This window comes from Falco rusticolus, chromosome 7 (genome assembly GCF_015220075.1).
Source record: "Falco rusticolus isolate bFalRus1 chromosome 7, bFalRus1.pri, whole genome shotgun sequence".
NCBI classification, from domain to species: Eukaryota; Metazoa; Chordata; class Aves; order Falconiformes; family Falconidae; genus Falco; species Falco rusticolus.
This window is the reverse complement of record NC_051193.1, coordinates 46,247,248-46,273,196: the sequence shown is the minus strand read 5'-3', so window position 1 is coordinate 46,273,196 and position 25,949 is coordinate 46,247,248. Positions and strand designations below refer to the sequence as shown.

At 38.1% G+C, this 25,949-nt stretch overlaps 1 long non-coding RNA gene across 1 annotated transcript in view; it reads right to left on the bottom strand.

The window, feature by feature from the left end:
• LOC119151864 overlaps positions 1-25,470 on the bottom strand; it is a 33,936-nt gene extending 8,466 nt beyond the window's left edge. The window contains exons 1-3 of the long non-coding RNA XR_005105582.1: positions 25,296-25,470; positions 18,215-18,340; positions 9,716-9,816 (exon numbers count right to left, since the gene is read on the bottom strand). This is a non-coding gene — a long non-coding RNA (uncharacterized LOC119151864). The remainder of the gene's footprint in view (positions 1-9,715; positions 9,817-18,214; positions 18,341-25,295) is intronic.
• Positions 25,471-25,949: the final 479 nt, after the last annotated feature.

Below are 25,949 nucleotides of genomic sequence, written 5' to 3'. Positions count from 1 at the left end.
AAAATGGTAGTATTCAATATAAAAGTTCACACATCTAATGATTTGGTAGTCTTAGATTTCAAAACAGAATGTTATTGCAGAGGTACTTTCAAAAAACTTTTGTTTTGAAGGTATTTTTTAAATACTTAAATACCTTTTAAAAATCAAGCCCCTTGAAAAGATTTCAGATGACCCCAAAGCTTGAAACAGTGCTACTACCTAACCTACTTTGCAAACCGGACTAAGTATGTAACCTTCTAATGTGACATGAAGCAATTAATGTTGTTAAATGCTCAGAGAGCATATTTTCCTGTCCTCTTATCTACAGAGCCGGTTTCTTCCCAAGACTGAATAAAGTACATCAGTGTACTTTGGTGTACATGAAGGGCACTCCCAAGGCATGAGTACATCATTTCAGCAGCATTCCATTTTCATTCAAAAAATGGAATGAGGTTGAATTATGCAGTCAGATCCCAGAGTCCTTTTCTCTTAGAAATGCTTTCTCTTATTCAAAGTCTTGTCTTTTCATGATTAAATAATGCACTCATTTGTAGCCATAGGATGCCTGTCTCCAGCGACACTGCAGACTAGCTACAGTAGTTTCACCAGCTAGCAAACCTAAATACGTCTGTTCCAGGGAAAAAAATACTGAACACTTGAGCTGTGACAGAACAAATGCTCCCTAATTTTCTGTTGGAGGATTTGCAGTTTTCCACTTGACTTGATGATGCTGAAATGAGGATTTTCACTTTTTGAATATGACATAATTTATAAGGAAGACATTCAGTAAATATTTCAGCTGGAGTAGGTTTAAAATTAGCCCAAGCTCAAAAGGTTTACAAAGTAGCTTCTGTCTTTCCTGGAATTAATTAAGCTGTGTAGGCTTGGATGGATCAACGATGAATGAATGACTACCTTGGGAAAGGGCTTTGGAAGGAAGCATGTTTACTTCCCCTTATCAGTCTCCTTTCCATTTCCATTTCCTTTCCATTTCCTTTCCTTTCCATTTCCTTTCCTTTCCTTTCCTTTCCTTTCCTTTCCTTTCCTTTCCTTTCCTTTCCTTTCCTTTCCTTTCCTTTCCTTTCCTTTCCTTTCCTTTCCTTTCCTTTCCTTTCCTTTCCTTTCCTTTCCTTTCCTTTCCTTTCCTTTCCTTTTCCTCTTCCATTCAAATGCTTTATCTCTCTCAGTCTTTCTTATTCTTATTGTTTCACCTGACATTATTATTATACCTCCAGCCTCCTATTTCTTTTCAAGCACCCCTCCCTGGGACATTAGGTATGAAACACAATGGAAGATTTCATGGCACCAGCAGGACTCTGCTTGTATGTGTTCCCTTATGACACAATTGTTCTTTTGTTGACTTGGTGGGGGTTTTTTGGACAGTGGAAGAAAGACCAGAAGGAGATACTGTTCATAGGATATGGGGTTTTCACTCTGCAGCTTCCATTTCAAATCTGACCTATGTTGGTTATAGTGTGACCACCAAAGGGCAAATTTGTCAGGAACATGCAGGATCAACAGTCGAGGATCAGTTCTTAGAAACCAAGTGTGTACATCCCCTGCATTGTCATTACAGGCTTTTTTTTCATATCTGAACTCTATACCAGAAAGACCAATGAGGAGTTCAATCTCAGTTATAGTCCCTGTAGCTGTTTACCTAAGTTCAGCCTCATGACCGCCAGGATTGTACCAGCTGTACCGAAGACATGGCTAAAATTACCACAGTTTCCAGGGGAAAAAAGATCACATCTTTTACAGCCAACAGCTGAAAAGATGAGCTGTTATGAGTTTCTTTGTGTTCCCTTTAGAGGTACCCACTGACATTATGTTAAGTCCAGCCAGCAGGGCAGTGGTCATCTTAGCAGAGGAGCAGGCAAGTATCAGAAGTGACTTGATTTTATGAAGCACTTCCCTCCACAGCCATGACCCATCAGCATAGGAGCTTTGAAAAAAAGATTATAATTAATTTTTCAAGACAGAGTCTGATGTCAGAAGATTCTCTACCTCTCTTGGTTAAAAAGTGAATGTATTCTACAACCCATTTAGAATATGACACAACATTCAAGATGTGGTTAGTGATTTTTTTCTTTTATACTGAACAAAAAGAGTTATAATGTATACCAAATGAAAGGCAGTATGGTCAGATACCATGACAATGACTGTGTGTAACAGGGAAAGGGAGTACCAGAAGATTAGGTAGAACATTCTCTAAGGAAAATATTTAATAAAACTACTGGATCACTTTTCTTCAGTGTATGGGCACACTGAAGAACATCTCGGTAGTTATGGCTTTCATAAGGGATACTACCTCTAGTAACCAACATGATTAGCCATATAACCTAAGCTTTCAAAATAACCTTTCTGGACCTGTAAGTACTCCAGATGAGTCACAAACTGAGTTTTTTCTGGATATTTTAAATATTGAAAGACTAAAAGTCTGAAAAATGTGAGCTATATTGGTTAATGTTAGGGGAGATCTTCCTTTGATATTCCCTACCCAACTAGTATATCATTAGCATACATAGTAAGCTGGATATTACTATGTCCCTAAGTGTTAGCTAGCAACACATATTTTTATGGAGGCCTGTAACTTAAGAGGTATTGCGGCAAAGACCGTAAATATATTCTGTGCATGAATATATACTCTGCACCTCAGAACAAAGGACTATACCAAACAGGACAGAAACCAAATCTGAGAGGATACAGTATATCCTGGGTGCCTGTAATGTCTGTGAAATTTGGTCTTTGAGCATTTTCCCCTTTAGTCAAGTGACTCTTCCGCTCCTGGAGAAGGCCCTACCCACAGTTTCCCATATGCCAAGTATTTCAACACTTCTTACTTAAGTTTGGACAATGCAATTCTCCTTTCAGCTAGCACAATGAAGGTAGGGAGTAGACAACCCACAAGTATGTATTTACCTCTGAGACTTCTGTGAAAAATTGCCTTTAAAGTGCTAAACAAAACTGAAGGTTTGCATATCTTTCCTAAAATTTATCATCTAGATCTGAGAAAAGCCTGTCAGCTGGTCAGTCTCATTTCTCCCCAACAGCATGTGCCAAATAACTCTTCTAATCCTTCCAACAGAGATGTTTATTTGCATTTCTACAGAGCAACTTCTTAAGCAAAGGTACAGTAACCTCACCAGACTGACTGCAACTTTGCTAGCATTCAGAGTATCATTGTATCCTGGTGTTCTTAAATGAATAGTTCCTATCTGTCACTGCCTACCTATTCTTGTGCTGTCATAGGCAATTCATGCAGTGGCTTTAGAAAGCTGTGATAGATTTGAAAGTACTGGTGGGATTCTGCTGTAACACCATTTCTGCAAGGGCTCTGTTCCAAGTCGGTGCTTTCATCCTCCAGTGTTGCCTAGCATCAGTTCAGGAATCCTTCTGCCTGCCTGCAAGGTAGCAGGCAGATTTTTATAATTCTTTTTATTATTCTCTTGCCTCTGAAACAAATAATAGATGTGTTCTTTCCTTCCAGGAATCAGAGTGCAATTAACTGTGGTTTATAAGCTTCCAGCATACGATATTTAAAAGCCATTTGGGTACATTATTCATCTTTGAAGGCAGTGGGCTACCCTCTAAACTTCACTAGTGATTGTGTGTGTTTTGAGGGAGGGGAGTCCTTTTTTGTTAATGCTAAATATAAAGATACTAAAGTTTCTGTAAGGTTAAATTCTCATTATATATGGTATTAATAAATGTGCCACTAGGACAGTCTGTTCTGTTAAGTAACTTTGCTAATCTGAGCACAGTATGATGGATTTATACTGTAGAGGAAGATCTCTGGGGAAAGCAATGAAACAACCTAATGCAGAGAATCCAGATTTATTGTTGTTTCTGCTTTTGTGGTACAGAGAGAGGGAGAAAAAAGTGTAAAGGAAGAAAATTTGCATCAGAATGACTGCAGTGTGTTCTGTCATTGGTAATGCAGATGATCCTTTCTGGATTCTGCCAGTATCCCCAGGTTTCTAAACCATCCTCATTTCATCATAGTTGCAAAATGATCTTTCCATGATTAAAAGGCTCATTTTCAAATGTCAGTAAATATGCACTGACATTCCAGGTGTATAAGGAGCGCTTTGGTGCTGCAGGTCATGCACTTTCCCTATTAATCATCCCTTAAAGATCTCTAGAATACCCCTGAATTTCTCCAGCTGTCTCAGGAAGTAGAGAAGGGACTGGTGAAATGTCTTGGCGGGGACATCCTACAAAATGCAAGGAGGTTCTCACGGGAGAACAGGTGATGTACACATTGAAACTCCTGGATGTACTTGGACTTAAGAAACTTGGCATTAAAAAGTGCATTTCTATCACTTGGAACTATTAGAAAACTTTTAAATTTTGACTTTTCCTGGCATTCATGTGCAACGCGGAGACAAATGTTTTACTGTGCTTTTACTGTATATGCAGCCAATGTACACTCAGAGAATATCAACTCTGTACATTCATGTCCTCCCAGATTGAATCTGTTCAGATTACATTATAGCAGAATCATTCAGTAGGCACCTCTGCAAAACATTATTAGTTGGCCACTTAAGCATACTATCTATCACTAGATCACAAAGCAGGGCTCTAACATTTCAGCCAAGACAAAATTTTGTTTACAGTTGTTGCTTCCTCTAGTTAAATATTCTTTATACATTTCCAGATATCAGTAAGTTCAGCTAATGCCAGGGTTTGTCAGACAGCTTAGATGCAGCAAAGAACTCACGGTTTCAGATAGTTCCAATTGTTATATTTCAGTAACCCTCAGAACCCAAAGGCAAATATACACTGAACTAAGCGAAGAAAGCAGTTTCTGACTTGTCACTGCCTCTTCTCTGCTCCTTTTCTGCTTTATCCCAACATTTCCTGTTTCCAGCCTTGCATCAAACACTGAAACCTGTCATCCCAGAACTAAGATGTCAGCATGATGCATAACTCACACTTCTATAACAAAGTAGCTTTCTATCTGCAATCAGCATGACAGTGCTAAAGTTATCTGTAAAAATCCATGTGCGTGCACACACCTAGGGACTTCAAGACTGAGCACGTCACCCATAAATCTTGGAGCACTCAACAAATGAGTTCAAGTGAAAAGCAAGGGCAAAAAACAGAAAAAGAAAAAAGAATATTTAAATACATTAGAAGCTCAAGAGATTCCAGTTTGACAGGATGATCCAATTTCATGCTACATTAGTATAAATAGGTCTAATTTGACACACATTTGTATTAGAATGCTCTTTTATTTTTCAGGATTAAATTTCAGTATCACGTGGATATTTAAACAAAATATCCTTGCTTTGACTTTAACCAAAATCCCTTTGGGGCAAGGGGAGAGAATCTTTCAAGCAAGGCTATTGGTCCTACTTTCACGTAACAGGGAAATGCTAGTATATTTGTGTCTTTGCTGCCTCCTTCAGCACAAAAATAATGCTATTTAAAGAATTGTATCTGTCATCTTCCATTGACTGAAGAATCTCCAAAGTGTTTAGTTCTCTCAAAAGGAAAATAAGGTGGAGATTTCCTGTTACCTTTGACCTCTAGAAGCTAGCCTTTAGTTAAAAACCTTACTATCTCTTCTACTGTTAAAACCTGACCTAGTGCTGCATGTAGGCAGTAGATAACAGTGCACAACAGTAAACTTTGTTGATCCCATTCTTGAATCTCATTTTTTGATATTACTTGTTTACTGATGTATAGACTGAGAACACTTTCAAATGTCCCAAGGGGACAGATTGTGCAGAAAATGATCAGATTATGTGTGTACAGCATTAGTCACAAAATTAGAGCTGCACATGAATGGCATCATCTGTTTTATTAAGTTTTCTCATTGAGGCTTTGATGTATGTCATACCTTTCAGAAGGAAATTAAAATATTTGAACTGAATTTTTCAATTAATCAGAAACAAAGTATATACTCTCAGCCATTTACAACTCTAGGTCTCAGCAGCTTCCAGGTATACATGAACTGCCCTAGAGTCACACATTAGGAAAAAGGGAGGATCAGGCATCCCAAACTTTAATCTGTTTAGATTTTTCCTTCTCGTTATCTACTTAATGGGTTAAGTTCTCTGGGATACCAGCTCTGTCTTTCTATTCATAAACACATATAGGAGCATGTAGCTTCCAGTTTGGTATATCCAGTAAGTGCTATTATTATACAAACAATGATAAGAAGACAAAAATGCAGAAATCTCATGTATTTCAACTTGAAATGGACTCTCCTTGTCAATCTTATGGAGAGGCCATATAGTTTTAATCTGATAATAACTCTGTTCCTGTTCCTAGTCTTCTCACTTATGATTGCCAATCAAAAGGGGATTCAGCACTTTCAGACACTATGAGGAAGGTAGTTAACGAGCTTAGTGAATTTAACAAGAAGAGATCTTAGGAGAGTTATTTAACCTGGTTCAATAGAAGCTGAGATTTTGGGTTGGGTTGGGTTGGTTTTCATTTAAAATTTTATCAAAGTAGATTTCATCAGTGATGTCAGCCAGTCTTATAGCTTCTTTACTAGATGTACAGATCCCTAAGAGCTGATCATTCTTCTCACCTCCAGATTCTTCAGGCACGAAGTAAACCAAGATGGTATTCTTAAAAAAACCAACTCATTCTTTGCTCTTCCTATTCTTTCCCTGTGCTGCAGCTGTTTCTGCTTCTCTAGCTTCTCATACTTTTAAATATACCAGCCACTCTTTAGATAACTTCATTATCACTGCCTCCATTCCATCAGTCCTGGAAGTTTTAGAAATTTAGAAATCTATGCTTCATGTCTGTAAGGCTTTAGCAAGTTGTCTACGACCACAACTCAAGAAATTTCTTTTGACTGAGCAATAAAAATGTGCTTTCCTGAATCAAGCCACTGAGCCCTTTATAGATCATTATTTTATTAAGAACCTGATTCTGATATCATCGTTCTTACAGCAACAAAAATCTTAAGTACTATAAAAGCCATAACTGTTCCTTGGGGAAAGCACAGTAGACTTTGAGAAAGGATAGAAGTAAGTACTTTAACTTAACACTGACATCTTTCCTTACAATTTCTGAACAGTTTTCCCTTTTTTGTTTCCATGCATGCTTAGCCATCTCACTGATCACATATTGCTGAAACTCTGTGGTACCAAAGAGCATTGAAAATATCCTTTTGTGTACTCATTGCCTTCATCTATTTGTTAATAGTCTTTTAAGACTCTGAAGTAAACTGTTGAGGTAGAGCACAGTGTCCTTTGCTCTCTTTATGCTTGTTTAGGTCATCCAGAGTCTTGGTTTCACCCTTCTTAAACTCTTTTCTATCAATCAGACATATATTCTTTTTAAAAGGGAGTTTAATGCCAGCTTGAGTGGTAGACTGACAGCACTGGAGACTGATGTCCCTTGTTTATACTCACAAAAGGCTGAGCACTGGCACTACTGCAAACATTTCTCTCTGTAGCCCTTCATCACCTCTGATGTGGAGAGACCACCTCCAGACAGAAGGATACTTTGGTCTCTATGGCCATTCACTGCCTGGCATTGAAGGCACACTGGCAGGATTGTGTGAAAGAAGCTTTTTTGCAAAGGAGTTCAATATTCAGAGCTGCCAGGCTGGTTTCTTTTGGAATTTCCTGAATTTGAAAGCCAGAAAGAATGATAATGTGACCTTGTCTTTATTGTGTAGTGTGAACAGCAATGTATTCAATAGCAACTTCTTCAGCCTTGTACCAGAATACCAAACATATATTGTGCTGGTTTATTTTTGAACTATTAGCATTGCAAACACATCCAGATCTTATAGAATAAAGAACTTTCTCATCTTTGGAAGCTATGTAATTCCTACATCTCAGGAGATTTTACCATAGACCTCAAATACCTGTTGACTTGACTTGGCTAAGTTACAGAGAAGCCATAAAATACCAGCCCTTCCCTGTTTGTAAACAGCAGGTCCAGTGGAGCATCTCCCCTGGTTGACTCACTAACCAACTGTGTCAGGAAGTTATCTTCTACACACTCCAGGAACCTCCAAGACTTTTTCCTTCCTGCTGTGTTATATTTCCAGTGGACATCTGGTAAGCTGACTTAGGCAATTCTTAGTATAAACTGTTGCTCTGTAAATTAATTTCAGAACTGCAGTGGATGAAAAGGTGCCTTGTCAACTGACATCTTGATTATCAGAGAGCAACTCATCACTCATCATTCAGCCTACTAGAATGTTTCCAACACTGTATTCTCTGACACTAAAGGGAACATAACCTAGCATGTCTCCACTCACTTTGCATAAATACCAAGCCTTACAGCCCATGTAAAGAAATACAGAGTGACAGAAAATGCATGGATAAGTTATAGGGTTGGAATTCTGAAGATCTGGATACTTAGCCTGGCTCTTCTCAAGATTTCCTGTGTCATATTTGACATATAAATTTCATTTCTTTATTCCTCATTACTACAGCCAAGTTAAATTTGTCAAGTACCTTACGGTATGTAGGCTATATCCAAGAGTGCCTATAATTGTAACATGGAAGCTTCTTTGCATTTATAAAAGTATTGATTTTTTGTTATCCATTTATATTGAGGGAGCATTATATATATATTTTTATATATATATATATAAAATTAAATAAAAGCTTCCTACTGTCTGGGGTTTGGTGATGGACTACTAAAAATTGCATGCATCAAATTTCTTTTTGGTTAATAATGTAATTTATGTGATTGGCAGAGATGGAGAATTCCATTTCACAGATAATGCTTTGAAATGTGATTTGGGGTTGATTCAAGACAAAACTCCCAGTTGTTTAAATTCTCTGGGAAACAAGCTAGAGCTCCAACCCCATGGTCTTGGCACAGATTCCCCAAGATGTGCAGCCTGTAGAAGTGCTCTGTAAGTCCGGCTGCCCCAGAAGCTGGAAGTTCTGGGAGCCTGGGCTGACAAGCAGCTGAGGGTGCTTGGATGCCAGGCTGCTCATGCTCTCAGTTCCGATCAGCCCACCAGATGGGATGCTGAGGAGCCAGGTGTTCAGGTCCCAGGGCACCAAACAGAAGATCTGACAGCATCATGGTCACATCACAGCTCTGTCAAAATGAAGTCACCTCCCCTGAACATTTTAATTTCAGAAAACTGGCAGATTTTGCCAAAATCATGTTTTATTGAAAACTTCACAGTTACCTCTAGTTTCTGTAACATGTTCTTGCTTGTTCTCTCATGCATAGATATATAGAAACTACAATGATAAATAAGAGGGAATTAAAAGAAGGGTACTGTGGAAAGGCACTTTGCAAATCCTAATTTATATGTTACAGAAACTTTCTATTAGTTGTAAAGGTGTTACTCATCAGGGACATAAAAGTGGACAGAAGAGGGTTGTGACAGTGGTTGATTTAGCAGAAAAAGTGATTTTTCTCTGCTTAAGTTGGCTAAGTCATAAGAAAGATATATGACAATTTGGGTTTGTCATAATTTGTGAGCAACTTTTGTCTGGATACTTTTGTTTTCTCCTGCTGGCAAGGCTGTTACTGGCCCTGGCTGCCCAGCAGCCCAGCTGTGGGGCTGTGGGCTCCCAGCTCATATGCAGCAGAGGTTGCGGGACACCTAGAAACAGTACCGCACCAGTCCAACAAACTAGCATGAGCACTGGAAAATGGAAGTGATACAAGTGTAGAAAGCATGGGGATCGAGCTTCCTGTGAATTAACTTTATGCTAGATATGTAATGAAAAAAGCAGTGAGGGTTGTTCTTTTTTAAAAAAAAGAAAAAAGCATAATCAGTCCTCACCAAAAGGAGAATGTATAGTAGTTCCAAATTCATGTGTGCTGGCTTCCTCCTGGGCTGTTGGGGCTGTTGAAATATCCAGTAGAAGTCTGAATGTATTCATCCTGAAAAATAATTTTAATTTTTAAATATTCATGACATTCATTAGATTTCACAGAAATAAAATATACTTGTTAATTCAATGTGCAATGATCAATCCTCAGCTGGTAATACTCAGGGTAACCTTACTGGAGGCTGCATGAAAGCCTGGCTTTCAGAACTGGAGTTTCCAAGTCACAACACTGTTAGAGTATACAGATGTCTCTCTATAGAAATTTAGAAAATCTGATTTAGTTAGAGGTAGAGGGACACTCTAGAAATTATTTCTATTTATAATGGTTTTGTTGATATGTTTTGCCAGATCAGAGGCTGAAGTAACTCCATAAGAAGTCGGGCTCTAACCTTGGTTTACTCATAGTGTGACATCTTACAATGAACAGCTAGTTTTAAATATTTGTGCCTTGTTTCTCTGTGTAAAAAAAAAAATTTTAAAATAGTCACCACACTGGAATGATATGTGACTGTGGGAAATCAGGGCATCTAAAACTGAACTTGCTGGAAACTGGAATTGCCATTGAAAAGCAAAATATTTTCAGGGGAAAGTTAAAATATACTGATTCTGTTAGCTGTTGACAAAAAAAAAAAAAAAGCCCTGATACACTAGAACAGCAGGTATTAGGAATACGAGCATAAGAAAATCATTGGAAGAAGCATATTTTTTCTTGCAGGGTAGCCCCTCCCCCCCCCCCCCCCCTTTTTTTTTTTATATTGTCACAACAAGGTCAGAACATGAAAAATTCTGCTGCTTCTAAGCTCGATAGCATGCACTGGACTATTCAGACCAGTGAGTGAACTGTCAGAGGAGTTCTGAGAAAGAGTCACCTGATCTGCAGATTGCTCACAAGGGAAGAAAACTGCTGAGGGTTTAGGGTTTATTTTAGATGTGCACACTCCAAGCCACACCAAATCTCCATGCACATTACTCAGCAAATTACTTCTTGTTATTTTATTATATTAAGCAGCAGACTACCTCACGCTTAAATTAGGAGATGAATTCCCCTACAATCTTTTTCAGGGTTTATGGATTTGTCATCAAGATTTCATGGCTGCTGTGATGAATTGCCATTAAGACATCATTCTTGAAAGAACAAAGAACAGCTTTCATACCTGAGCAATTCTGAAAATAAAAAGAGAATCTAACTAAAGTGAAATGAGTGCTAGAAGAGTATTTCTTACTGTGTCCAGAGATACTTCTTTTTGCTAAATGTTTTAAAGCTTGACTTCCCCCTTGACACAGAAACAAAGACATTACTCTGCACGGAATGCACATGACATCACAGCCTTCAATCATGGAGATCAGTGTATTCCTATACATGTCCCAGGCCTGAGGCAACATTATGAGCACAAATCTGTAAGGGTGGATCTCTTGCAACCTAGACCCAGCTTGAACATTTATTCCTTTTTGTGGTTTTGGTTTACTCACCATTATTTGTTATGATGCACTTTCCTGAGCTATAAACTGAAAATTATATGACTGATGGATATCTAGACCTGTACTGGTTAATGCTTGGAAAGACAACGTTGTTCGTATCAGCATTACAAGAATTTTTCATACTAGTATTACAGTTTCATTGTAGAAAAAGCAACTAGATCATGAAGGAGCAGAAGCTTTTTTAATATCTATTCAAATTAGCAAGAATGGTGTGAAACATTATTTTAGTCCTGTGAAGAATGAATGAGTTAGTATTTAACAGTCAAGACTGTCCAGTACTAACTCAAAGAAGTTAAGCTATCATCCTGTGAGAGATCAGTTGGCTTTATAGCTTTGCAATTGTTGCTTTCAGACTTATTTTCAGCAATTCTTTTCCCTTTGTCACTTTCTTGTTTTATAGTTTTCATTGGAGGAGACAAAAACTAATTCTGAGATGTATAGAATGATAGAACAGGGCAGAATAGGATTATACTGGCATGGAAATACTGACTGTTTCAGCTACAGGAATTTTCTGTATTTAATGGATCATCTGGGTAGTTGTTAGCAGCAAATGGACAGTATTGCCAGCCTAGCTCTGCAGATGAAGCTATGTAGCAATTCTAGCTAAGCTATAATGAGACAGTCTTTTGTTTTCTAAAAACAGTCACTTTGTTAAACTGAATCATCCTTGTGATTGCCACAAAATCTCATGTGGAAAACCTCTTGTATTCACAAAACTTTAGGAAGTAGTCATTCTTTATAATACCTATATTCACAACATCAGTAATCACTGGGCATTGTTTTTTCTCTGATGTATGTTATTCTTGCAGTGGTGTGCCACAGGCAAGAAAAAAAAAAATGTTTAGGCGATAGTCACGTCCCTTGATTACTTCTTAGAAGATAATGAAGTTCGTGAGCAGCTCATAAGATGAAAACAATTCATTCCCATAGTCATTTACAAATGGTAGACATATATAGATAAAATCACAGTAGAGACAGTCAGGAATGCTGCGGAACATACAATAGGTTGTTATTACGGTGTTGCTTTTAGGCATTTGCATGCAAGTGTGTATCTGGGATACTCAGAACTGTTGAGAAAGAGAGTACATTGATAATATTATTATTGCTATATTATTCTTGCTGTGATAATAAGAGATAAAGTCTGGGTCAGGTTCCACTGTGCTTGTTGCTGTTCACACTCAGTCAGCTTTACAGTCCAGTAAGTGGTATATTTGCTTGTTATATACAGTTAGATACATCTAGTGATTTGGTGCTTTCATATTGTTTATTAATCCAGAGGCACACACTATTTTTTTTTGCTAGTTGAAGAGCATGCTGCTGATGGCTTGAATGTGGCCACTGGCTTTTTTGTTTAGAAGGTTAGTAAGTAAAGCTTTAAAAAAAGAACACAAAGAATGAAGCTAGTTTTACAGTTTTCCAGGGCTCCAAACTGAAAAATAACAAGAAGAATGTTAGTCAAACAAGAAGACAAACCCAATTGTGTTGACAATGTTTTATTACAAAGTCCTGCAGCTTGACACTTTTAATTTAATATTCTTTAGCTAGGGAAAAGGAAAGATGTGTATGGCAATTTTATGCATGGAAAGTGGTTTTCCATTATTTTCAAATATTTACTACTAAGAGGAGAAGGGAGAAAGGAGAGAAGACAGTCCAGGCTTTTTACATTATTTATTTTGTTAATGTAGTGTTTCTAAACTAGAAAGAGAAAAGAAGAGAAAGAAAACAGTTTATCTGGCTTTAAAGTGAAATATTCAGTAAGAAAAGCCTGAGACACTGTGTGCTGTGTCACAATAGCTATTATACAGATAGGCTTACTGAATCAAATTCTATGTCAAGGTAGAGAGATTACTTTGACTACTGATGTTGGGAGATAACTATCATCAGGGTGACAGAAGCAAAGAGAGAAACAGAGCAACTGCAAGAATAATAAGCTATGTGCATGTAGAGGAATTTCATCTTTCTATGTATAGGAAATGGATTTGCACTTTCTCTCCCAGAGCATTTCTCTCTCTTGACCAGAGGATCAATCCTGCATTCCCTAGGTGTCTCTGCAGTATATCTCACAGAAAGTGTTATGATAACATGCTATGGGAAGCAGCCCAGTGTGCAGAGAGTCTCAGAGTCACAGACACACCAGACCACTAGGAATGGGGAAACCGCTCACTGGTACAGTGGATCTCCCCAACTTCTCACCATTATCTTTGGGAAAAGTACAGATGCAAAGATCAATATCATTATCTATTCTGTTACAGGAGACTGGAGGCACTTTTGCAGAGGAAATTTAATAGCAATTACAGAATTTTCAAAATCATTTGTGTGGCAGATGGAGAATGAGACATAAGAGGAAAACAACAAGGAAAGCAGGTGACAGCAGTGGCCTGTTATCTGGGTGTCAGTAGAGCCAGGAACTGCTCTTACCTACCCAGCTTTGCCCTGTAAGGTTTCTCAGCACTGGTAGTCATTGGCAATGGCTGAAGGAAAGCCAGGATAGACAGAACATTGCCTCCCAGTGTTTTCTCAGTAGGTCTTGAAACTAGGTCTTCAGATCACCACCAAGCCTATGCTAGCAGGATTCTTGCCACCTGAAGCAGGACCCTTTTGCCCCCGGCACAACAACAGGGAGAGTACTGGTAGAAGTTTTAAACTAAAAAAAAAAAAGAAAGGTTTAAATAGGACATCCAAGAGGAACAGGTCAAATCTTGTCTGCCTTCCAGTAGCAAAATTCCCTTTGGAAACTGATAATTTCACCTCAGTAAAGGTCACATAGCTTGGGGCAGAGAATAACAAAGACGCAGAGACACACAAACATACACGTATAGTTGTAAAGCCAATATACAAATCTACTTTTCCAAGATGAATGACAGGTTGTACAGGAGGAAGAAAACATTTCTGTGATGTAGATTTACATTTCTGTCCTGCTAATAAATGGGCCAATGAAACAGTTGACTGCTCCCCTATTGCAGATGTGGGAGTTATTTACTTTCTAATCCTTTCCCTTTTAGCCCTGGCTGGACAAGAATGAAAATCCCTGGCATTAGGTATTAGAAGAGATGGAGAAAGCACAGGAACCAATTTACAGGGTTTCACTTGACTAGTTTTCTTCATTTGACTCCTATTAGCTCTGATAATGTATCCTCACCATTAATCAGCTAGGGAGAAAAGAGGTGATGCCTGGTTTTTCACGTGCATAGGAGGATGTATGTACACAACAGCAATTTCACTGGAAAAAGGTCAGTACCTTGAAGTGTCTCCTTCAGGACTTACAAGGCACAAAGGCACTGACCCTGAGCACTGAGGCAGGTGTCAGTAGGCACAGAAGCTTTTGAAGGAATGTCTGAAATAAATATTTGAGTTAGTGGCACCTTTAACATAAACTCTATGGAACAAATCGATCCCTGCTGTAATCCCATTAGAAGCAGTGGGACCAAAGGGACTGTGGAGGCAGGTTATACAGTTAGATGTGAACTTCTTCCAAGTATTGAGATTCGCAGCACAAAACCACAGTCACAGCACTCTACTAGCTGCTGTGGTTGTAACAGCAGCTATTTCTTGAGAACCTGTCAAGCTCTGCCTGTTCCACACTGCTCCTGAGGAGAAGAAACAGCCTCTGGGCTGAACAACCCCTGAACCTTCATCTCTTGTGTCTTGCACTATAAAAAACATTGTTTCCTCTGAAGGTGGTCCTATGCAGAATCAGAACTTCATCAGTATGAGGCTTGTATAACATTTCTGCATGTTATGCCAGTCACTAGTCAAGCTTGACAGCTCCTCATTCCTGGATCATTACACAGAAGTGTAAAAAACATACAAAAGGTGTTGGTCGATTTCCATGAGATTTGATGCAAATGCATCATCTCTAATGTATTTTAAAAGTGTAGTCAGTAAATTGCGGTAGAATTGGTTTCCATGGAAATGATGTCTAGAGCAATGTCATTGAAATTTGAGATTTTGTCACGCAAAAATAACAATGTCCATAATGAGTCAGAATAAAAGTCCAGCCAGCCCAGTATCTTATGTTCAACAGTGCCCTAGATAGATGCCTAGGGCATAATATAAGGTCAGGGCAAGTGTAATGTAATGTATAACAGAGATACGGTAGCAGTATCCAGGGCTTTGCAGCTCAAAAACTTTCTGAGTTAGGGACGGCATCTTTGTTTTCAATGGTCCTTGATGGATTTTTCTTCCATGAGTTTATTCCATTTCTTTCTAAGCCTATTTAATATTCTGCACCAGCTGTTTCTGTGTCTGCCACTTTCCCACACTTGAAAAATCTTTACCAGTATATACATATTAGGAAAGAGATAGGTACGCCAAAACTCAAAGTGACGTCTGCCCCAAGACCAAATTTAAACTTTTTTTCTTTTTCTAGCAGTTAAAAGCTGATACAATAGACTTGCCAGAAATTCCTCACTCTGGTTACTAGTTGAACTATGAGCAATGGGGCCTGAACTAGAGCAGCCCAAATACTCCCCAAAAGCTAAGCTAACTCTTAGGAATAGTCTGCATTTGGATTAGTCTCAGCAGCTCTGAGCCCTCTGAGGAAAAACAAAGCTTCATGTGGAACCCTGTAGTTGCACAAATACTCTGCCTTAGGACTGATATCTATCTGATCCAAATAGGGGGTGACAAAAGATTTACACCTTCTCTGCTTTATTCCTGCTACACCTTACATCTGAACCAAGTTGAAAGGAGGTTATAGCACAGAATCTGGGCCCAGAATCTAATTCAGTGTTTGCTTTCCATCAGTCACTAGTCCTGTTTCATTAAGACTCCACATTTCTTTCTGCCTATTTAGAGAAAGAACTGTTTTTCCAATAGCTGTATTTTAACTAGGGGAAGTCCTGAAGAACCATATGGAGCTTATAAGTTGGGACAAAATATCACAGAAAGATCCTAAATTTAAATACTTTGTAATGTGGTAACTGAAAAAAAACCAAAAAAAACCAACCAAACAAACAAAAAAAACCACACACAAAAAAACCAAAAACAACACCACACACACACAAGAAAAAAACCCACAAAAAAACAAAACCCACAATCAAAAATACATCAACCTAATTTACTCTTCTGCCCAGGCAGAAATATTTCTCTTTAAGGGAAAGCAGATGGTGAGTCTGGCCCTCACACTGCTGGAGCAGGCAGTTGAATCTGTGTAAGGGGATGTTGCTTCACTAGGTTCTCACTAAAAAGCACATTCTAAAACTGCAGCATGTTTCCCCAGCAAATCTGATTTGGGAATCTGTTCATAGCAAATAATTCAATGTCTTCTTCCTGAGCTTTGTTCATGGCTATTTCAAAGCAAGCACATATTTGTGAATGTCTCTAATAGTGACTATTCAGCAAAGGGTCCATAAAACAAAGTACAGTCCAAGAGGTATGCCTTACAAAAATTCACTGCCCAGTATTCACAGTGGATTTTACCATCTAAATCACCTGGAATGTTACCTGTTTCTGAGTGAGTGGCTGCAACTTTTATAATAGTGAATTAATAATAAATAACAAATATAAAGTAATGAAAACAAATTTCAGGTATTCTTACTCACTTACACTCATCCTCTCTCATCTACCAGTTTGGTCTGCATACAAGGAACCATTTCCTAAAACACTCTTGTGAACAGTCCTAGGCTGATGCACATACATGAAGAATTTCAGTCTCAGAGTAGAATATTCCAGTAAAATATTTGTGTGACTGCGGTATGTCAAAAAAGAAACTATTTTACTACTATTACAGTTTGAGAGGGGATCATGGGAATAGATGGCTAGATAGAAGTTTGATTTTGGAGTGTCTGGATAACTGATACTAGGAAGCCAAGCTCACAGAGGTTTGCTTAATTGTCATCCTTTGTTACAGCTACCTCTTGAGATGTGAGTGTCAAAATTCAAATAAATCATCCTTACTGGGCCTCAGCATCCAGGCTGTGTCTTCCTGGTTATAGAAAAGTTACTGAGAAAACAGGGAAGCCTGTAATCTTAGCCACAGTACCATTGCTTTAATGTGCTTCTCTTCCTCATGAGAGAGAAAATAGCATGATCTAATTGTAATTATTCATGAGAAAGAACGAATTATTCAAAAGTAACTGCACTAGCTTAGGTCTTCAAGCACCTGCATTGTCACTGTGACTACCTGCAATTCACAGAACTTCCTGATAACTCGAGCTTCTATTTTCGGTAGCACTGGGTGAATAAATATATTTCAACTTTTGTGGGCTCAGATGATGTAGTAACAAGGCTAGATAAATACCTACTATAAAGAGAAGGCAAAGTTTCTCCCTTTTGCCTCACCACAATCATTCCTTCCATGTTGTTGCAAAGACTGCTGTATGATTTAGGCTGAATTGCCTATAAGAGAAAATGTTCAGGGGGCTCTTTTTTATTTATAACCCTGATTTTTATAACTTGGTCCTTTCAAAGATTATCAGATTTACTTCAGGTTTTGGCGAGCTTGACTTGCAGCTACAGTCTCAGGGTCATCAAATTAATTTCTCCTGGCAATGTCTGTAGACACCCCAAAAATACAAAACATTCTGCAAGCAAATCAGCTGTTGTTTTTGCTCCTTTCAAAGACAAAAGACTGAATCAAATTAAAAAAAAACACAAAAAACAACAAAGAAACCCACAGAAACATACATGCCACACTGTGAAGTTCAAGCATGAAAGTCCTGTGATTAGAAGTAGAAATTGTTCAGTGCTTTAGTTTCAGTCTCCTTGTGAATAATCAGTAATAAAATCATTCTGCTTTTATGATGCACAGAAAGACACATTAAGGTCCAGTGCAAAAAGCTTTGAATTTTTTATTCTTTTTTCCTATTGGATATGAAATTACCACTTTGAGTCATTTAGCCAATCGGAAATGTTGTATGGTTTTAAGTATCTTTTTCCTGTTATGCCTTTTTCAGTCCTCACATTCCTGTAGAACTGTTTAGTGCAGCGAGTTGCTAACACTGAACTGCAAAAGGTACTGAATGTCTTACCTTTGGATAGCTGGTTTTGCCTTGATACTGATGACTGAAATTAAGGTTTAGGTGTACATTACATTGTTGATTCATGCTGAGAATTATTTGCACCATGCTAATATCGTCCTTAGATTCTTTGGAGCCCTAGAAAAAGAGAAACTGAGGATTTTTAGGTAAGTTTAATAATACTTTGGGAGGGTTAAAATATATGGGGAGTATTAGTATAGTGGTGAAAGTTACAGGTCTGGCATGAGGTTTATTATCAAAGTGAATAACACAGGAGCATCTGTGAGTCCTGAGAGTGGATGCAGCAGTGAGCTGGGACAAAGCCAGTTCTGAAATACAAGACAAGCAACAGATGCAAGTCAGAACTTTGTTTTAGAAAACTGCAAATAATTCTTTACACTGTAGCTATTGCAGGAGACTTTTTTTTTCTTTTGAAGAGTTGTCAGGAACTCAGGAAAAGTATTTTCAATTCCCACTTCCAATTGGTCAAGCCACTTAGTCTGGTATTTAAGATCTGATATTTGAATGCCTGCAGATGCAAATAAGTCTCCCATTGTACATCCTGTCTATTTAAATTGTAAACTTCTCAGGGGTGGAAATTTATACCTTATAATATGTTTTTATACTACCTGGCAAAAGCTTTCTAATTTTGATTGAAACCTCCAGGCATTATAGTAATGAAAATAACTGTAATTATCTCCAATGGGATGAAATCTAAGTGTCAAATTGAAATTGAAATGCTAAAATGGACTTAGTGGCAGAGAGGTACCTACAGTAGAATGCCCTTGTATCACAGACACTGTTAAAACATTAAACTTTTGATGAGCATTTTTCTGAGTTACCCAAATAAATATTTCTACAACTGAGTTAATACATCTTTGCATCAGGTTTTATGTAATTTCCAAATTGAACTAGCCATAATTCCTGTATATCCAGAAGCATTTATTTCTTTTTCTTGCAGGTTTCTATACTCTTACCTCATAAACCCTCACCCACACCCCAAAAAAGCTGCTTCTCTAAAGGTAGATATCAGGAACAGAGGACATGAGTGAAAAGCACAGTCGTGAAGTGGAATAAAAACCAAGGCAGTAAATACCTGGAAGCAAAAGTTCTGCATTCAGTATAGGCCTTCTTATTTTCACCACCCAGGCCTCAGAGATATTAACAACAATCTTATTTATTGATAAAACGTTATTCAAAATGTTAAAAAGTTTAAGTTTCCACAGTTAGTCAAAGTTGTACTGGAAGCTAACACAATGCACTACAAGGCAATGTAGTTGTGCATTGGTTCCATACCACTGTGATCCTCAGTGTCTTCTGAAGGTAACAGAATATTAGGAATAAAGTAGAGAGGATGAAAGGAAACAGGAGTTTTTTCCTTGTGTCATTGGATGGACATATGACAAAAATTCACTTTTAGGAACAAGAACAACAAGAAATTACAATTTAGATAATGGCTTAAAGTAAAATAAGATAATAGTTTTAGCAGATCTGCCCTTTTGTACAATGATTAATTCTGCTTCTAGAAAAATTATGCCAAGTGGGTCACCAGAACTGATCTGATGCTCACAGAAATTTTCTGAGCCATACGAAGAAATTTTAGTTTTTCTCACTTGTATTTACACTACTTGTCACATCTCTTTACTCTGCCTCCACCGTCTTTGATCACTTTTGTAGATTCTTCATTTTCCCAACCTTTCTGCTGATCTTTTGAGGAGAAATAAGGCTTTAATATTAAAGGTGTTCTGTCAATAAGGCATACTGAATATTTGCTCAGTTAGACACAACCTGTTACCAAAATCACATTTGTCTCTTTTCAACATTTTTTGTTTCCATTCCCATTCTTCCTCAAGGTTCTGGTTTTGCATTGTAAAACCAGTCACTCTACCAAAATTTTTAACATGCAGTGCTTTCTCAAGAAGCATAAGTTACTTATTATAGTCAATATAGCACCCAGATTCTGTTATCAGACATTAGAAATTACATAAATGATTATAATTATAAAATAGAAATATTTTTAAAACCAGAGTATATAGTAGTTTTCACTGAAGGACCCCTGGAGCTTTGAAGGATAGTTGGAACACTGTAAAAGATATTTAAGCATTAATAGCCCTAGCTAAATGGCATGAGATATGGTAAAAAAATCAGAGAAATGCTTTGGATGGCAGCTTTGAAAAGTTTGCTGATTTGAGTCCACTAATAACTGGGATAAAAGCACTAAATTTATTTTGTGCATGTCTGTGACCAGCTGGTAACAACAGGGACTTACTAGAATGAGGACAAACAAGACTTACTAGCCTGGAGAGCTGTGAAGAAGTAATGCTCAGAATGAGGATGTAGTAAGGCACATGTATTTTCTGAGTGACTTAGATACAAGACCTTAATTGTATTGTAGTTCTGCCTGAGTAATGTAGACAATAGACTGCATTATTACTTTTAATAGAGACTGTGTTTAATTGTATTAGACACAATTATATTGTAGTTCAGCCTGAGCAATACAGACAATGGAATTCGTTATTACATTTAACAGAAAATGTATTTAATTTTCTAGTAAGTAATCTCATTGAAATTGAAATGGTGTACTAAAATATTTTCCAAAAACAAATTACCTTTGGTTGTAATATTTTTGCAAAATAGAGCTGTCCATATTCAATTAAGTTTATTTCTTTTTAAGCTGAACTGCAGGAAAAAGTGATTTGCTTTTAATTTTATGTGGAATTGTTTCACATTCAGTCTAAACATTACCTGTGTTTTATGCTCTAGTTACAAGCTTCCTGTATAATAAGGAAAACAGAAGCATCCATGTACCTATGTAGACATATTTACACAAAGGTTTTATCATCCAGTTCAATGAGTGGAACAAAGAGACCTCTATGCCTGAGTTTCCTTCTCAGGGTAAGAAGGCAACAGAAAAGAATGAAGTGCACCCCAGGTGTTGTATGGAGTCTGAACATGTCCAGAACACACACCTAGATCTGGAAATCTGGAAGGTTAAGAAATCTGAAGAGTGTCCCAAATCCTGTAGATTAGACAGTAGCTGCTGAGAACTATATATATTTAAAATACATCATGGAACAAATACGTGAATAGGTTAATTTAAAGAGAGGTCATTTACAAGCAACAGCCATTTGTGTGCACAGAGGCAACTATGCTCACTGTTGTCTAGGTCTGGTCACAATGCCCACATGAATCAAGATGCTAATTTGTGACTAGAACAGAGGAGGTCTCAACCTGTGTTCTTGCAGCTGCTGTTGGGATACAAGTCACCATGCCTGTGCAAGATAGACAGCCCAGTATAGTATTAAAGTTACTCAGGCAAAGAATATCTTGAAGGTAGCATGCCCATGACTGGATTTCCACTCCTGATCTCAGGAGGTGCTCTGCTGAGTCCTTTCTCTTTTTTTCAGTCTCTCTCTACCCATCCCACGTCTCCTCCCACTGCTTCATATTCTTAGAAAGAGAAAGAAAAGGTAGGAGGAATGCATTTTCATTAAAAAGTAACAACAAACACTGAAATCCAAAACCAAATTCCAATTAAAAAATCAGTTTAAAAAAAGCATTTTCTTTCAGTAGCTCTCACAGCATCACTTTGTGAATGAATTCAGAACAGCATGTTCATTATGCTTGAAAGCTGGAAGAAAGAAAGAAACTGGAGAAGGAAAGGCAATGGTATATAATTATTTTATTTATAGTTTGGTAGGATCAAGGACTTTCTGATGTGGATCAGGGCCTCATTGTGCTGGACATTGTAAGCACAGAATAAAAGGATGATCTGTGCCTCATGGAATTTATTACCACTGTCAAATTCTGGCAATAGCAAAAAGAATCTAGCTTGGAAAAGTAGCTTTTTCTAACTTATGTGCTACATCTTTATTTTCTTAAGAGGTAATGATAACTATCCATTCTGAATCATTACAGTTATTTTTCTTTTTTCCTATTGTCAAAGTAAGTCTCCTGAGCTGGGGGGTGGGGGGTGGGGGTGGGTGGGGCTGGGGAGGGCGGTTTACGGGCAGCAAAGGTTAGTAGTGAGGTTTGCTGGGGGCCAAAAAAGTGGGGCATTCCTACTTACACTTCACATCTTCCTTCTGCTTGCATTGCAGTTCTCAGGAGGTCATGTGCTGTCAGGTTTATTGTTGGGAAACTGTTTCAAACTTGGTCTTAATAAAAACCTATTCTAATTATATATATTAAAAAAAATAAATCTTAAAAAGCTCAGCTTGCTTCTTCCTGCCAGGCAAATTCCAACAAGCAACCCATGAAGCAGAAAATTACTTTGGATGGCATCACATGTTCATAACCTAGCTTTCACATCTGTCTTAAACCTTTGGAAAAAATGGTCATGTGTAGCCATCCTTAGCTTCAAGACCCAAGGAAATTTCTCTTTCTCATGAGATAAAATCGGGCTGAGATTTTTGGCTTCTTTGAAATCACAAGAAATTTTGCAATGACTCTGGAAGTAATTGGGGAAGAGAGGAGGGTCAGTAGCGCTCCTTCTCCACTGGTCATTTGTGCAAATCCAGTGTCAAAGCGAGAGAAAGAATTTTCCCAGTAGGTAGCAAATGACACAGAGAAGAAAACTGGCATGTAAAATTTAAGTAAGCCACTGCAGCCTTAGTAACAGGAGGAAAGCAAAGTCTGAAGAAAGAACTCAAATTCTGAAAATGCCTTCACTGCAATGCTTCTCAAATACACCCACCACCACGGTGGCTATTTACAATGGAGAGACATGGGTGTACAATTCAGCAATTAGCAGTTACCTTTCATGATGAATAGGCTCTTGGGTCTCCATTCTCCGCGTAACCCTGGAGCCTAGGCTGTGTCAATGAAGACTCCATTGAGTGTGACCCTGAACACCTTGGTCCTTGCTTGACCAGGAGGGACTGAAATGGTGAGTTCCACTCTGTTGCTAATCTCTTATCTCAGCAGAGACAATTCAGCAGAGACAAGATCCAGTCCACCCTTCCCCAGTCCTCACTCCCCACTGTACACTGGTCTGTATCTCCAGCTCCTTCATTCCTTCCAGCTGCCTGGCTATGAATGCCTCAAAAAGGAGATAAACACTGCAGTTTGGTCCAAGACCCTTTGAGGGGAAGATGCAGAGTAGAAGACAGCTGCTGGCAGTCCCAGGTTATGGGAGACAGAAAATCAAACATCAGAGACTTGCCTACAGTACCTGAAGAAGTTATGGCAGTATAGAAAGGGTCCTGAAGTCAGTGGTACATTAGAGAAATCCCAGATCTCACTGTCACACACTTTCATTTGTGATGAGGCACTGAACCTGATGACAGGCACATCTCATGCCTCCCAGATCCACAGCTTCCTATTTGGCAGAAGTACCAGCCCTCTTTTAAAAGAAAGCTAAACCATTCCCCAAAGCTTTGCAGTGAGGCAGAGATTCTGAAGCAAATCCAACTTCCACAAAACTGAGAAGCACATTTGGGGATGATGTGGCTCCAGGATAGTTTCAAAGCTACATAGCCCTTGTCACATCCAAAAGTACAAAAGAAAAGAGAGCAGAACAGCTGATACCATGGGAGTAGGGGAGTCCAGGAGAGGCACATGATTCCCAAGTGTCCTGTGGTATTTCAGTTTCTCTTTTGCTTTGCCAGCACTCTTATCAATAACAGACTATTCTAGAATTTCTCTGCAGTCAGTGTACAGTAAAGGTTTTGAAATAGTTTCTTGTAACATGAATTGTTTGCCTTGTTGTCCTTGGCTGTAATTTTCTCCTCTCTGTACACTGTCTGCTAGTGCAGCGGTTTAGTGCTGCAGTCGTATTAACATAGTTTGCGAAGCGCTTCAGAACCATTCAGCTTGAGAAGAGCTATATTAATGTAAAATATTCTTCAATGAGTAAGTTAAACAGTAAACACTATATTGATTTGATACCTCACAAAAATTAATTCAGAGAAGCTTGGATGTAAGCCTTTGTTGCATGGACTGAAAACCAGCTGAAGGCTTGTAAACAAATTGCAAAAATTAATAGCACTGCAACTTGCTAGGAAGTTTTTTTTTTTAAAGAAAAGCTTTACTGACTTTTCCTGAGAATGTCACATTTATCCATGTCTATTATTATTATTCTTTATCACAGCTTCAGTCAATTTGCTTGATAAGAAAATCAGACTTATTTGTTTGTAGATTTTACAGCCTGCTTCTTCCCTACCCGCATGTACCCCACGGGATCCTTTTAAAAATGGGCATTAGGCTTGCCACCTGCTCTTTCTCTGGTATAAAAACTAATTTATTCTGTAGTTCACCCAGAGCATTAGTAGTTCAGCGGCAACTGTGAGAATTCTTGGGTTAATACCATCTGTTTCTTACAGTGTTTGTTATTATACATTTTATTGATCTGTTCTAAAACCTCTTCTGCTGACACTTCACTTTGAGACAGTTCTTCAGACTCATCCCTTATAAGTAAAGGCTTCAGTGCAGTGACCTCTCTAAGCTCCCATGTGGTTTACACTAATGTAAGCAGTTCTTTTTAGTCTTTCTGCTACAGCCACAGAATCCTCCAGTGCTTCTTCCATACCTCATCCATCTGTCAGCCCTACAGACTTGGGAAGGATTCTTGGTTTTCATGTGTTTCAGAGAGATGTTATTAACAATTTCCACGCCTTAGCAGCTTGCTTCTCAGAATCAGTTTTGAAATACCTTATTATGTTTCTGCATTTCACATACCGGAATTTTTTGCATTTTCTGTTCTGCACCTTTGGATACAACTTCTGTTTTTTGAAGGATCTAGTTTTACTACAATTGCCTCTTTCCCTCTGTTGTTTAACCATACTCCTCCTTTTTGGTCATTTAGACTATTTTTTGGTAGGGATAAACATTTACTTTGAGGCTGCAATATGGTATCAAGTGCTTTCGAAGGCATTTTACCTATTTGATTGCTCCCCTTCATACTTTAAAATAGTTTCCTGGTTACCACATAGTTCCCATTTTGAAGTTAAATTTTACTGTAGTGGGTTGTTTTTTTTCCACTTCCTTAAGGTTGCTGAATTTGAATACATGTTATTACTGTTCTTTCTTTTGAAGATAGTTGCTTCAAGGGACAGTCACTAGTGTTTTCTAAGGATATTTGCCTAGTGTCTACCTTGACACTTAGCTAACATTCATGGGGAAAGCAGAGGTCTCACTACAGCTGTTTTCAGCCCTTGCAGGCTCTTTTATCACTCACAGTATTGTGCAGTCATCATTCCCCTCCCGATCATGTAGTCAAGACATCACCTAATATTCTCCCCATTTAAACAGGAAATCTTAATGTGAAGAGTTTCTGTGAAGAAAATTTAGAGATTTTATTTTTTAATATTAATTTATACAAACAACATACACCAGTCATACATACTTTTTGTCTCTACGCTTTCCTCAGCATAAAGCGCCAGGGTCTAATTTGCTTCTTGATTTTCTAGTGTGCCACTAATTATTTCACTTTCCCACAAAGTACCTGACATGAATGTTACACTAAATGTCTCATTCATAACTGCAGTTTTTCCACATAACCCCACTGTTCTCCCAGTGCTGCTGTTACCCACGTGAACATTGATCAACAGCTCCACACCAGCATTCTCTAGGAAATTGTCCAGCTGGTTCATGAAATTTGCCACTTCTGCACCTGGCAGAGAAGTCATCATGCATAATATACTTATGTAGGTTTTGTTTTAATAAAACATGTAGGATTCAGAACAAATAAATTAGGAAATAAAGTCCTTTGGGTTTTTTGCTAGATCCTCTTACAGAGTGTTTATAT